The sequence below is a fragment of the Pyrus communis genome, chromosome 14 (genome assembly GCF_041283825.1).
Source record: "Pyrus communis isolate YQ-2024b chromosome 14, ASM4128382v1, whole genome shotgun sequence".
Lineage (NCBI taxonomy): Eukaryota > Viridiplantae > Streptophyta > Magnoliopsida > Rosales > Rosaceae > Pyrus > Pyrus communis.
In genome coordinates this window covers 22684964-22698060 of record NC_142578.1, presented here as the reverse complement: position 1 = coordinate 22698060, position 13097 = coordinate 22684964, and positions in this window count along the sequence as shown.

Below are 13097 nucleotides of genomic sequence, written 5' to 3'. Positions count from 1 at the left end.
TAAAAAAAATTACTATTGGAAATCCAACGATCTATAAAATGTTGCTATTGAAATCCAACGGACGTGGGGAAGCCACGTGGCCTCCCCAACGATAACATTTCAGAAAAGCGTCGCAGGCCCCATATCTGAAACCGTGTCAGACAACCTATGCCCACACGCGCTTGAAGCGCACGCGCCTGACGCAAAAAAGAGAGAAAACGTGGCTGACGTCGCCCTGACGTCAACCTTGCATCATACACACTCTGGGCTCTCGGGCCAGCGACTCCCCACTGGCCTCTCACATACGCCTTTGTGGGCAGAAGCATGTAGCTCGGGCCATTGGGTTGGTGGGGAAGCCTGTCCATAGGGCTATTTATGTCACGCCCCAGACCCGAGGTCAATAGGAAAAATCTCGAACCCAAATCCAGCATGCGAGCTAAAAATAAAATTAAATAAAAGGAAAGTGAAACTGGGTGGAAATATAGGAAATTCCTCTTATAACAAGAAATTGACAATTCTTTACAAGACTAAAATAAATAAATACAAAATTTTATCCTCACACTTAATTTGATCTCCTCATGTCTACCTTTTTTTACTGTTTAGTTCTTAAACCTACATAACAATAGAGGGGTGAGCTTTAATAGCTTAGTAGGGACATAACCTTATCATAGTAAATTGACAATATTAAATTAAGTGTCATGTCATATAATCAAATATCAAATCATTATTGATAATAATGCATGAATGCAATTGAACCTCTTCGTTTACCCCTGTTAATTTATATAATATAACATGCAGACCTGGACGTCCCATGCATTTTACCCCTGCAGGAGTGGTTTGAATGTTCTATTATAGAAACTAACCCCTATATGATATCCCAAGTTCATAAACCCCTTTTGATAGTCATCTTATCTAATTCATTGATCTCCAGCCCAAATCACCCACATCGAGAATTCCCATCGATATCTTATTCTACTGTGTACATTAGGCTTGCCTGGAACTGGTTTCACAATGAATAGATTCAACTAAAAGATCATTTCCAACTACCCTCATTTTCATACTTCCAATCTGAATACTGAAATTCCAACCACATCAACATGAATGATGCAAAAATGATGTCATTTTATCTTTCACATGTATCACAGTGTATTCTCAACGAATAGCATTCCAGCAATAATTCCATAACCAAGAACAAGTCAACACTTAACTGAAGCAATTAGCCAATTATTATCCAATCACATTAATCAACCAGAAAGATCGATAATAATAATATAATGCTTAATGAAATTTAATAAAATCAATTTCCGTAAAGGTTTGCCGTATTTTCCCTACCTGGATTTCAAAGCTAAACAAAGATCCACGTCACTACTGGAATAGTTAAGCTCCACATACTTATCCACGTCACTATCGAAATAGCTAAACTCCAAGTACTTGATCAAGCTGCTTGATCACTCCCAATGTGTAACATCCCACATCGCCCAGGGGACTGGATCATGTAAGCCTTATATATCTCTACCTAGCACGACGCTTTTTGGAAGTTCACTGGCTTCGGGTTTCATCGGAACTCCGAAGTTAAGCGAGTTCGAGCGAGAGCAATCCTAGGATGGGTGACCCACTAGGAAGTTTTCGTGTGAGTTCCCAGAAACAAAACCGTGAGAGCGTGGTCGGGGCCCAAAACGGATAATATCGTGCTACGGTGGAGTCGAGCCTGTGATGTAGTGGGGACCCGTGCCAGGATGTGACAATTTGGTATTAGAGCCAATCTCTAACATCCCACATCGCCCAAGGGAGTGGATCTTGTAAGCCTTATATATATATTCTCATCTCTACCTAACATGAGACCTTTTGGGAGCTCACTGGCTTCGGGTTCCATCGGAACTCAGAAGTTAAGCGAGTTCGCGCGAGAGCAATCCCAAGATGGGTGATCCACTGGGAAGTTCTCGTGTGAGTTCCCAGAAACAAAACCGTGAGGGCGTGGTCGAGACCCAAAGCGAACAATATCGTGCTACGGTGAAGTCGAGTCCAGAATATGATGGGAACCGAACTGGGATATGAAACAATGCCATGAATTTCTTCAACTACCTTTCTTATCTAATCTATCTCTACCCGTGCATATATATATATATATATATATGTATGTATGTATGTATGTATATGTACATATACACATATATAATGTAAGTAAAGTAAACATGCACAAACATGCAACCTTTCGCATGTTGTAAAAGAATTGAGGGAAAAGCTCCTATTTAACTAGGAGAAGTCGGCAACTTAAAAGCATGGAGGCAGATTTTTTGCCTTTCCACTTTCCGTGTCTTCCCGTGCCTTCCTATTTTGTGTGGTCATGGTTAAACCATGTCAACATTTTATATTACTATTCTTTTTTGTCTTATTATCTTTATATAAAAAATAAAAAAAAACAATATAAAATGTTGACGTAGCTGAACCGTGATCACACAAAACAGGAAAGCACAAGAAGTGGGAGGGCAGAAAATCTGCCTCTAACACTGGTGGGTGTGGCGGCAACCAAGATAAGAATGATACGAAGTGTGTCTAATCCTCATGCATGCAAGACTGCTCCTGCTACTAGCTAGTCAGCAACAATAGAGTGCTTGTGGAGCACCTGGGACCTCTGAACAATGCCACCTAACCTCAACAAATTAGATAACAATGCCACCACACAGATCCAGCTCCACCAGTCCACCTCCTACCAACACCTCGTGTTAAACCAATATGGTGAGTCAACAACGTACTTAAACTTCAGTATGATAAACATACCTAATAAATATATTTATTATTTTTTAAATAATAATAAGAGGCATATATTTTCAAAATGCTGGATCTTACCATCTACCCTTCTTAAAAGAAATTTCGCCCTCAAAATTTGTAAGAATTTACTCAATATATAATAATAGTTGAAGAAAACTAAGAGAATATCCAACCAGAGTGGTTGCATAGAGATTACCCTTCCGTTTCAAGTGGATTGCAATTCTCTATGTATTTTGCCTTCCAGCTCTTGAAATTATTCCCTTTACATATAGTTTTAACATTGTAAAATCCACTGAATAGTAAAACGGATATATGCCAAAACATCAGTTTTCTTTTCAAGCAACGATAAAATTGAACATAACCCTTCAATTAAAAACATAAGGGCCAAATCTTTTTTTGTTTTTGTCAAATCGAGCAGATGAAAGTTTTGAAATGAAACACAAAATTTGCGTTTGGAACGAAGTCATTTTCTTCCGTACTAACAAAATTATTTTCAAAAACCAATATGCTTAACTTTGGTTGCCGGTGCAAAAGGTGTTGATACGTCCTATCCACATAGAAAGCGTACCCTCTTCCACGCATTACCGGTGGATGCTAACACCTTGGATTTGAGTGAATATATTTCCTTGATCTAAATGTAGTTTCCAAACAAAATAGTACTTCAAGTAGTATCCCTAATAGCTTTCTACTATAACAACATTCAGAAATGTGACCCATCACTCAACTCCACTATTTAATTCTTTTATTCTCACCACACGACATTCATGACTTCGTTTTACTCATCATATAGCCTGAAGCTATATAGGAATGAGGATTAGTAGTCTCATCACACAACCGTAAGTCATGTAGGAATGAAGTTCTTTGTCAAATTCATCACATAGCCCAAAGCTATGTAGGAATGAAATTAATCGAACGTATCACACAACCAATAATTGTGTAGGAATAAAGTTCAATAGATTCATCACACAACCAGAAGTTGTGTAGGAATGAAATATAATATACTCATCACACAATCTAAAATTGTGTAGGAATGACATTTAAGTAGTTCATCATACAACCTTAGTTGTATAGGAATGAATCCGAATACTGAAATTCCAACCACATCAACATAATGATGCAAAAATAATGTCATTTTATCTTTCACATGTATCACAGTGTATTCTCAACGAATAGCATTCCAGCAATAATTCCATAACCAAGAACAAGTAAACACCTAATTGAAGCAATTAGCCAATTATTATCCAATCACAATAATCAACCAAAAAGATCGATAATAATAATATAATGCTTCACGAAATTTAATAAAATCAATTTCCGTAAATGTTTGTCGTATTTCCCCTACCTGTATTTCAAAGCTAAACAAAGATCCACGTTACTACTAGAATAGTTAAGCTCTACGTACTTATCCACGTCACTACCGAAATAGCTAAACTCCACGTACTTGAGCAAGCTCCTTGATCACTCCCAATGCCATGAATTTCTTCAACTACCTTTCTTTTCTAATCCATCTCTACACGTGCATATATATATATATATATAGGGAAGTGTTATTAGTACTTTAAAAATCTCATTCTACACTCCTCATAAATGTTTTTCTTTCCAAATATAGAAAGTTTTGGTGTAGAATGACATTTTTGGAATACCAATAATAATTCCTTATACACACACACACACACTAAAGATGGGTATTGTTCATTAACAGTGAGATTTTTCAAATGCCAATAATAATTCTTTATATACACACACTAAAGCTCAGCAGATGAGTACTGTTCATTAACTTGGTTTTGTCCCTCGCTTGCTGAGCAAATTTTTGCCCTTTTCTGGAATTGTGCAGTGAGTTGGCCATTTTGCAGTTTCTGCTTTCTGCTGCCGTTCTCCATCATCTGCGGTTCTTTGCTTTTCAAAACCCAAGCACATTTTTTAATCATTTTTTCCCTAGAACAATTATTTTTATAATTTTTTTCCTTTTTTGCACCACAAACTATGGGAGGAGGATTCTTTACCCTTTTATTCTCATCCCATTCCATTTTCTCCTCTCACATATTATATTTTGTCTTATTATCTCTATAAAAAAAATTAATATAAAATATTGACATGACTTAACCGTAACTGTTTAAATGGGAAGTTATGAAAAAGTAAAAAGATTAAAAAGGTGGACAATCCTCTTTCCAAACTATGTGGCTGGATTTAACTCCTGACCACTATAATAATTTGTTTTGTCTTGCAAGTCTATTTGTTTATCAAATTTTTGTCCAAAAACCAATGTGTTTATCCACGGGGTAAAACAATTGGTGATTGTTTTGTTTAGGGGTGTGCTATTTACACATCTTATTTTACTTCTCACACATCCTTTGATAATTTTTATCCGTTGATCTTTTTCAATTCATCTGATCCGATGGTCAAAAATTAAAAAGATGTGTGAGAAGTAAAATATGATGTGTGGATATCACATCCCTTTGTTTATTATATATATATATATATATATAATTGTTTTTCTCATGAACTCGCTCACTAGCTGTTGTAACTTCTCTCTCTCTGAAAGTGGGTTTTCTTTTCTGTGCATGTTATTATTTTATTTCTTTCTCAATGTTTCTTATATCTACCTGTTCATTGTCCGTGCTTCTTCCTCCGATCACTCTCAAGTCCAGTATTTAAAGCCTTTCTGGTTGCTTTTGGTTTACATTATGTCATGTGTTTATCATCCCCTTCCATTTGAGAACGAGGCAGAGGAAAAGGGAGCTGGATTGTCTGCCCTCCTCATTCTATATTTTTTCTATCCTCTCTTATTTTTGTGGTCACGGTTAAGCCATGTCAACATTTTATATTAATTTTTTTATAGAAAAAATAAGATAAAAAGAAATAGGAATATAAAATGTTGACGTGCCTTAACCGTGACCACAAAAATAAAAAGAAATGAAAATGGTATGAGATGAGGAGGGGGATGCCATTGCCATTGGTTGGTGGTTGTAACGAAGGCCCATTCCTTGAAAAAAAATAATAAATGCAAAGTGGCAGAAATATATATATATATATATATATATATATATATATATATATATATATATATATGTGTGTATATTGGTGATGCTGGAAGCATATTTTGGTTGCTTTTGGCTTACATTGTGCCACATCTTGATCAGCCCCTTTCATTTGAGAGAGATAAAGGAAAAGGGGGATGCCATTGCCATTATAGTTGCCTGGTAGTAACGAAGGCCCATTCCTGAAAAAAGAGTTAATAAATGCGAAGTTGCAGAAATATATATATATATATATTGGGCAGGGCAGAAAAACTATATTAATGGCATTTAATTTTGTTTTAAAAATTATATTAATGGCAACTAAACTCTTATTTAATGATAGCATGATTTGCAAGACTTTTGAAACTCTTATATAACGCTATCATTAGATATATTTTATTGCATGACACCAATTTTCATCTTTGTTGTACTAAATTGCAACAAACTTATCTTTTCTGATATTGGTCAAACTAAGACAATGAATATATGTTATCCAAATTCTCAACCCAGGTATGTATCCAATTTTACTTACTCTTTATTTCTCAATGCATTTGTTTGAATAACTTAATATAACGTTAGTCAAAACTCAAAAACTTATAAATTATGCTGAATCTATTTTTATTAAGTTTTTAGTTGTTATTACCTACGAACTTTCTTATCCCGCAGCAACGCGCGGGCACCACTTCCTATTATAATCTAAGTAAAGTAAACATGCACAAGCATGCAACCTTGCGCATGTTGTAAAAGAATTGAGGGGAAAGCTACTATTTATACTAGGACAAGTCGGCAACTTAAAAGCATAACACTGGTGGGTGTAGTGGCAACCAAGATAAGATCATCTCCAATGGTGGGCTAAAACCTAAAATTTCCCTTTTGTTCCCCCTCCAAAATCCACTCCAACTCATGACCTAAAATTAACCTAAAACCTAAAACCCAAATGGAGGGCAAATACTAGCCCAATTTTGGGCCATAAAGCAAAATGAGCCCCACCAACTGAGACTAAAACCTGGGCTGTGAAGCCCACTGCCCAATCCCTACTCGCCAATGCGCTGCACGTGCTAGGCTCTTTCAAATTTTTGTACCAACCCACGTGGGGTTGTTCCCCCTGTGTCAGACCATCAAGTAGTTGTTGGGCTACTTTTCTTCATCCAATGCCTCCATTTAAATGGGCTATTGGTTAATCCAATGGTCCAGGTTCAAAATTTTTTTTTTTTAGCTTTATATTTATATATTTATTGAATCCAATGGCTTATATCGAATATAATCAAATCTAACAGTAAAAAAAAAAGATCTAACGGTCCAAATTTAAATCCAATGGCTAAAATGATTTTAAAAATTATTTAACTTAAAATTCAACCAAAAACTCTATAAATACCTTTGTATTTATTCAAACATCCACACAAAACTCACTTTTCTCCTACAATTCTTCCAATTTTTCTTTCTACCATTTCTTCCCATTTCCAAATTTTTCAAGATGGCAAAAGAGCATGTTAGAGGTCATAATTGGACCTTTGATGAAGATATTGCTTTATGTTTGGCATGAATTTCTGTTAGCGAAGATGGTGCCGTAGGCACAAATCAAAATATAAAGGTTTTATGGGGTAAAATTCGTTGATAAGTTCCATGAAAACTCCAACGCCGGTCGAAGGGAAGTTGGTGGTGTTTATGATTGTTGGAAGATTATCAACAAAACGTGCACTTTGTGGAAGGGAAGCTTGGAGAAAGCCACGGTTGACATGCTTAGTAGAAGTGGCGCTTCAAAAATTGTGAGTTTCTTTGTTGATATTTTAGTTTCCATGTACATAATAATATTTTGCAACTAATTGTTTTTATGTATTTGTTGCATAGGGTGACAAAGCAATGACAATTTACAAGACAAGAACTACACCAAAAAATCAAGCCTTGAAGTTGCATCATGCTTGGAACATCCTCAAGGATTGTCCGAGGTGGGGAACCGATGCGAACCAACAATGTGGAAGATTATTTCATAGTAAAACCCCACCCCCAAATGATGTCAATGAAGGTGTGAATTTTGCCGACAATGATGGTGTCGAACAAATGACCCCAACTTCTTCTTTTGCAAGGCCCCCGGGTAGAGATAAGCAACAGGAAGCAAAGAGAAAAGGGAAGTCCCAAGATCCGATACGTGCACAATTTGCTAGCGAAATGGTAAGAATGAATGAAAACCATATCTCTTGGCAAGAAGAATCGGCCCAAATGCGTTTGGCCATGAAGGAATAAGGGGATAGGGAGCAAGAAAGGTTCGAAATTAATTTGATGATGGAGGACCTTGACAAATACACTCTAGAGAGGAAGAAATACTTACGTGGTAAGCAAAAAGACATTTTACAAAGGAATGCCACAAGGAGTATATTTCAAGATGATGATTCATCTCAAGACTATCACCCAAGTCCATCACCAAGTCAAGATGGTGGATATCATTATTAAGTTTATGAGTTTTCGATTGTATTAAGTTTATATGGTTTAATAATTGTCTTTTATTTTTTTTTAAGTTTATGTGGTTTATTATTTGTCATTTGTATTAAGTTTATGTGGTTTATTAAATGTTGTTTGTATTAAGTTTATGTGGTTTATCATGATTTTCATGTATTGATTTAGTGATTTTTCAAAATTTATCGGAATTTAAATATTTTAAGATTAAAATGTTCATATGATTAATTTAAGATAGTCTACATAATTTCTTTTTTTAATTTAAAAAAAATAGCCTTAATTCATTCTTTAATAATTTTTGGCTAAAATTTTAGGCCAGAAGGGTTGGAACAGAAAAACCGTTTTCTGGACTAAAACCTTAATTTTTTGGGCTAAATATTTTTAGGTTTTAGGTCACCATTGAAGATGGTCTAAAAATGATCTGAAGTGTGTCTAATCCTCATGCAAGACAGTATAGCTAGTCAGCAATAATAGAGTGCTCGTGGAGCACGTGGGACCTCTGAAAAATGCCACCTAACATCAACAAATTAGATAAGAATGCCGCCACCTAACCTCCTACCAACACCTCATGTTAAACCAATGTGGTGAGTCAACAACGTACTTAAACTTCAGTATGATAAGCATACCTAAACGCCCTTTTAGTCAAAAGCCACAAGCACTTGATGAATCCTTTGCCTTTTTCCAAAAGGTCAAAATCCGGATTTTAGTGTTTCGATCATTTCTTTCAAATTTCAATACTGAGGAGAAAAAAATGTACATTTTATCTTTGCATTTAATAGATATTTAACGAAAAAATTAATTAAGTTTATTAACAGATTACACTATAAGTGATTTGTATCTTAATTGATCAAAAGCATTCGCTCAAGCATTCGATGTCCAATGCTCAAAAACCTTTCCGGAGTGTAAATTCTTGTTTCGTTTACTAAAAAATAAAATAATAATTGAAATTGGCGTATTTCTTTTTTGGTAATTAAAATTGAAATTGTGTGTTAATTGGTTGAAAGGGAAGGTTGTAATCAAGGTTTAAATGACTTACCAAAATTCGTAATCTCTAACGTATCAAAACACAAATCTATACCAAAATAAGGGTTGTATATGTAACAATTATGTACCAAATCATTGGTATGTTATGTTTAATACATATGTGCATTCATATATCATGAAATTACATTATGATTAATAGGATGTTAGTTGTACTTTTAAGTTTTTATAAATTAAAATTATTAAAATTATAAACAAAAACTAGGCTTTGTACATACGTTGTTGATACAAGCCTATATTTAATGTTGGCAAAAATCGACATATTCCTACCAGGTGCTCAACAAAATGGTTCAATAAATATTTTTTTTGTAAAAATTTTGACTCTTTTATTTAAAAATTCTAACTCCGCACAGTAAGCTTATAAAGTTAAGGTGCATTTGTTGCATCGGACTATTTCATGATTGGATTAGTTTCAGTGACTAAGCTGAATTGACTTGACATGAACTAAGTAATACAAGAATAATAGAGTGTTTGATGCAGTGTTAGACTAAACCGTAAACTAATTTTGAAATCCAAGTATTTTTTATATTTTTAATTCACTCTTGCTCTCCTCTCTCTACCTTTCCTTCTTTTTCTTTTCCCTTTTGTTTCCTCTTCTTTTCATTTCCAAATGCTGGGATTCCCTTCTTCTGTTTTTCTCCGTCTTTTTTAATTCGACGATAAGTAATTCTAAAGAAACTAAATTTGTAAATTAAATTTGCAAACTAAATGATGTGTCATCAATAATAAATAAGCATTTTGATCAATACTTAAGTAAATTTTCTTGTCACTTTGTTTACAAAATTTAGTCTACAAATTTAGTCTCTCTAACATTTCCTTTCAACAATTGGTTCTCCTTTTTCATCCATTCCCTTTTTGTTTCCTCTTCTTTTCCTTTCCAGACACTTACGGTTCTTTGCTTTTCTTTTCTTTTTCGAATTCGGCAATCAGCCACAACCAGATGAACCCCAAGCAGCACCACTTGCCCATCGGTTCATGAAGGAAGGCGCAGAAGATTTGTGGAACGAAAAGGACATTTCCAAATCTGTGTCACAAACAAAGCAGAAGCTTTTTCGCACAAGAGGTTGAAGAGAGCGAAGAGGAAGACGAAGTCCATACGGGATTAGCAAACGACGCATGTGCAAGCGACGCAGCTCAGACGGAATTAGCGATCCCATATCTTTCGGGAGGTCTCGCTAAGCCGACCTAGCAAAGCCCTTAGTCAGAGCGAGTTCGACTTAATCTCATTTAAGTTATTCTATGTTCGCACCAAACACGAACTAGTTGTCTTAGCTAAGGTAATTCAGTCCAATGAAACTTGACGAGGGCAAACAAACACGGTCTTCTTCGGGGTTATAGTTTTGACTGTTTTTCTCCGGGTCTCCGAACATTTGTGGACCATTAAAGTCTGTCGATGAGGCTTTTACATTTTTTTTCCACACACTCCCTCCTAAATTCCAAACAGGGATGTGTTTGACCAATTCTTTTTCAAGAATAACCACGTTGATAAGTAATCTGATAACATTCTTAGCATATACCGTCATCATCATGTACGTGAATCCGCATGGGAGTATTCTGAGTCTTTAATCATGAAGGCGTGACATGCATAACTTATTGCAATGCAACACCCACTATTCTTTAATTGTTTTAAAGCATGCATGAATTAAAACTAGTTGGTGAGGGCAGGATGCCCACTCTCTTACATTAAAGTTTGCATTTTTTTCTCGTATATTAAATTTTAATTATTGTAAAAAAGAAAATTAGACAGAGTTAACGTCAACGATGACGTTGAAGTGCAACGTAAGAGAATGGAGATGACATTAATCCACTTCATAAAATAAGACAAAAACAAGTGTTTTCTCTATTGGTATTCTTTCTGATCTCTACGCATTTCACTACTCCACCGGAAATTCAATGGATTATTTGCTACTCGTGACCGCCAATATAAAAGACGACAATGAGGCTCCTACTTTCTCGTTTTGATTCACATGGTAGCCCATCTTGTAAGCCCACATGAATTACAAGTGTGGGTTGGGGCGACCATAACTGCCCAGCAACATATGATATGGCTTTCAATTTGCGTCGTCTGTTGCTTGAGCGACCTAGCTCATCTCCCCATCATTTTGAAGTCAAAAGTCTTTGGCAAAGGCATTAAAAATAGACTCGATGGAGAGTTTTGACAGTTCAAGTGAGACAATTTGAGTTAAACGGGTTTAAGTGAGACTCAAATTGAGAAACAATTTGTATAGAAATCTAACGGTACATTGGCACGTACGCTTATTTTCAGACGCCATATACATTGCTAAAGAGAAAAAAAAAATGAATATATCACTAAACTAGGAACCAACTGATACAAAAACACGTGGTGGTGCACATATTCATAGCTCTGCCAAAAGTTGCTGACACGATTATCAGAAGCACCCAAAGAGGAGTAAAAGGGAGGGGACGGGAGTTTCCCCATTTGCACCAAACCATTAGAAACGCCATAATTGCAGATGGAACAGGATACCCTTTGAATCCATATATACTGAGTATGCTGAGTAGGCGATTTAGACAGTTGAAATTTAATCTAACGGCTATAATTATTATAATTTTTAAAGGATCTCTCTGTTTACAGCCGTTGAATCAAATTTTAAAGGTCCGGATCGTCTGCTCAACAGGCTCAGTATTATTGGATCTGGAGGGAATCCGGTTCCAACGCAGATAGCCCATGATCTCGACACGTTACCTTGCAATTTCCTTGCCTCCTTTGAAAGCTCCTCCTTCTCCGTACACTACAAATATTTCCAAATTCCAACCAGGAGAAGTGTATTTTGGTAGAAAAAAACAATGTCTCACGCGCAAGGGCATGCAAATGTTCCTTCGTAGTTCGTATGTTACATTCTGTTAATTATGCCTCCACCAGTGTACGAGTGGTTGGGGCTGAAGAAGCAATGTCACTCGATATGCAATGGTGAATCTACCATTCAACATATATATATATATATATATATATATATATATATATATATTTTTTTTTTTTTAATTTTTTGAGGATGTTCCTAGTGCTAAAGTACAAGTTTTCTAGATAGAAATAAAGAGCGTAGCACACAAAAAAATTTCAGTTTAATAACTGAGGCATTTCGTTGAACACTTAGTATGCTTATTGTTGTCAGCTAGATTATGTTGCATGCATGTCAGTATATATGATATATGCTGCAATAATCTGATGAGTGTTATTGAGAGAATTTGTTAAAATATATCTAGCATGCATTACATCAACACTTGATAGTCATAAAAGTGACGCATACCAAACATTCAAAAGGTTCTCGAAAGACCTTAACATATATGTTTCTTGGACTTTAAGTGGTCCTGAGACTCTCAATGTACATCCACCACCGAGCATATACGTATGCTATGTGCTTGCTCATAGGTGAACTCATGACGCATTTGTACGAAAGATAATCACGGGGACAACCATTACAGTTAGAAAGGTCGTATATCGTATTGTGCTACGGACATGACGCATTTGTACGAAAGATAATCACGGGGACAACCATTACAGTTAGAAAGGTCGTATATCGTATTGTGCTACGGACTCTTAAGTTATTTGGGTTGGATTGAACTACCTTGTAAAATAGTTCGGTCTTTTCCATGAGGGGTTGAAAACCTAATGCATGTATCTATCATGTTTTTGGAACTTGTTGAAATATCTCATATCGACCGTATTTCTGTGAAAATAAGAGTTTAAATATCTTAACCTCACTCCAACTAATATCGAGACATTTTATGATAAAACCCCACACCTGACGAACTGTGCATGTAGTAATAACCAAGTTAAGGACAATATCAGTGTTGTTGGAAGTGACCTGTCTCTCTGAT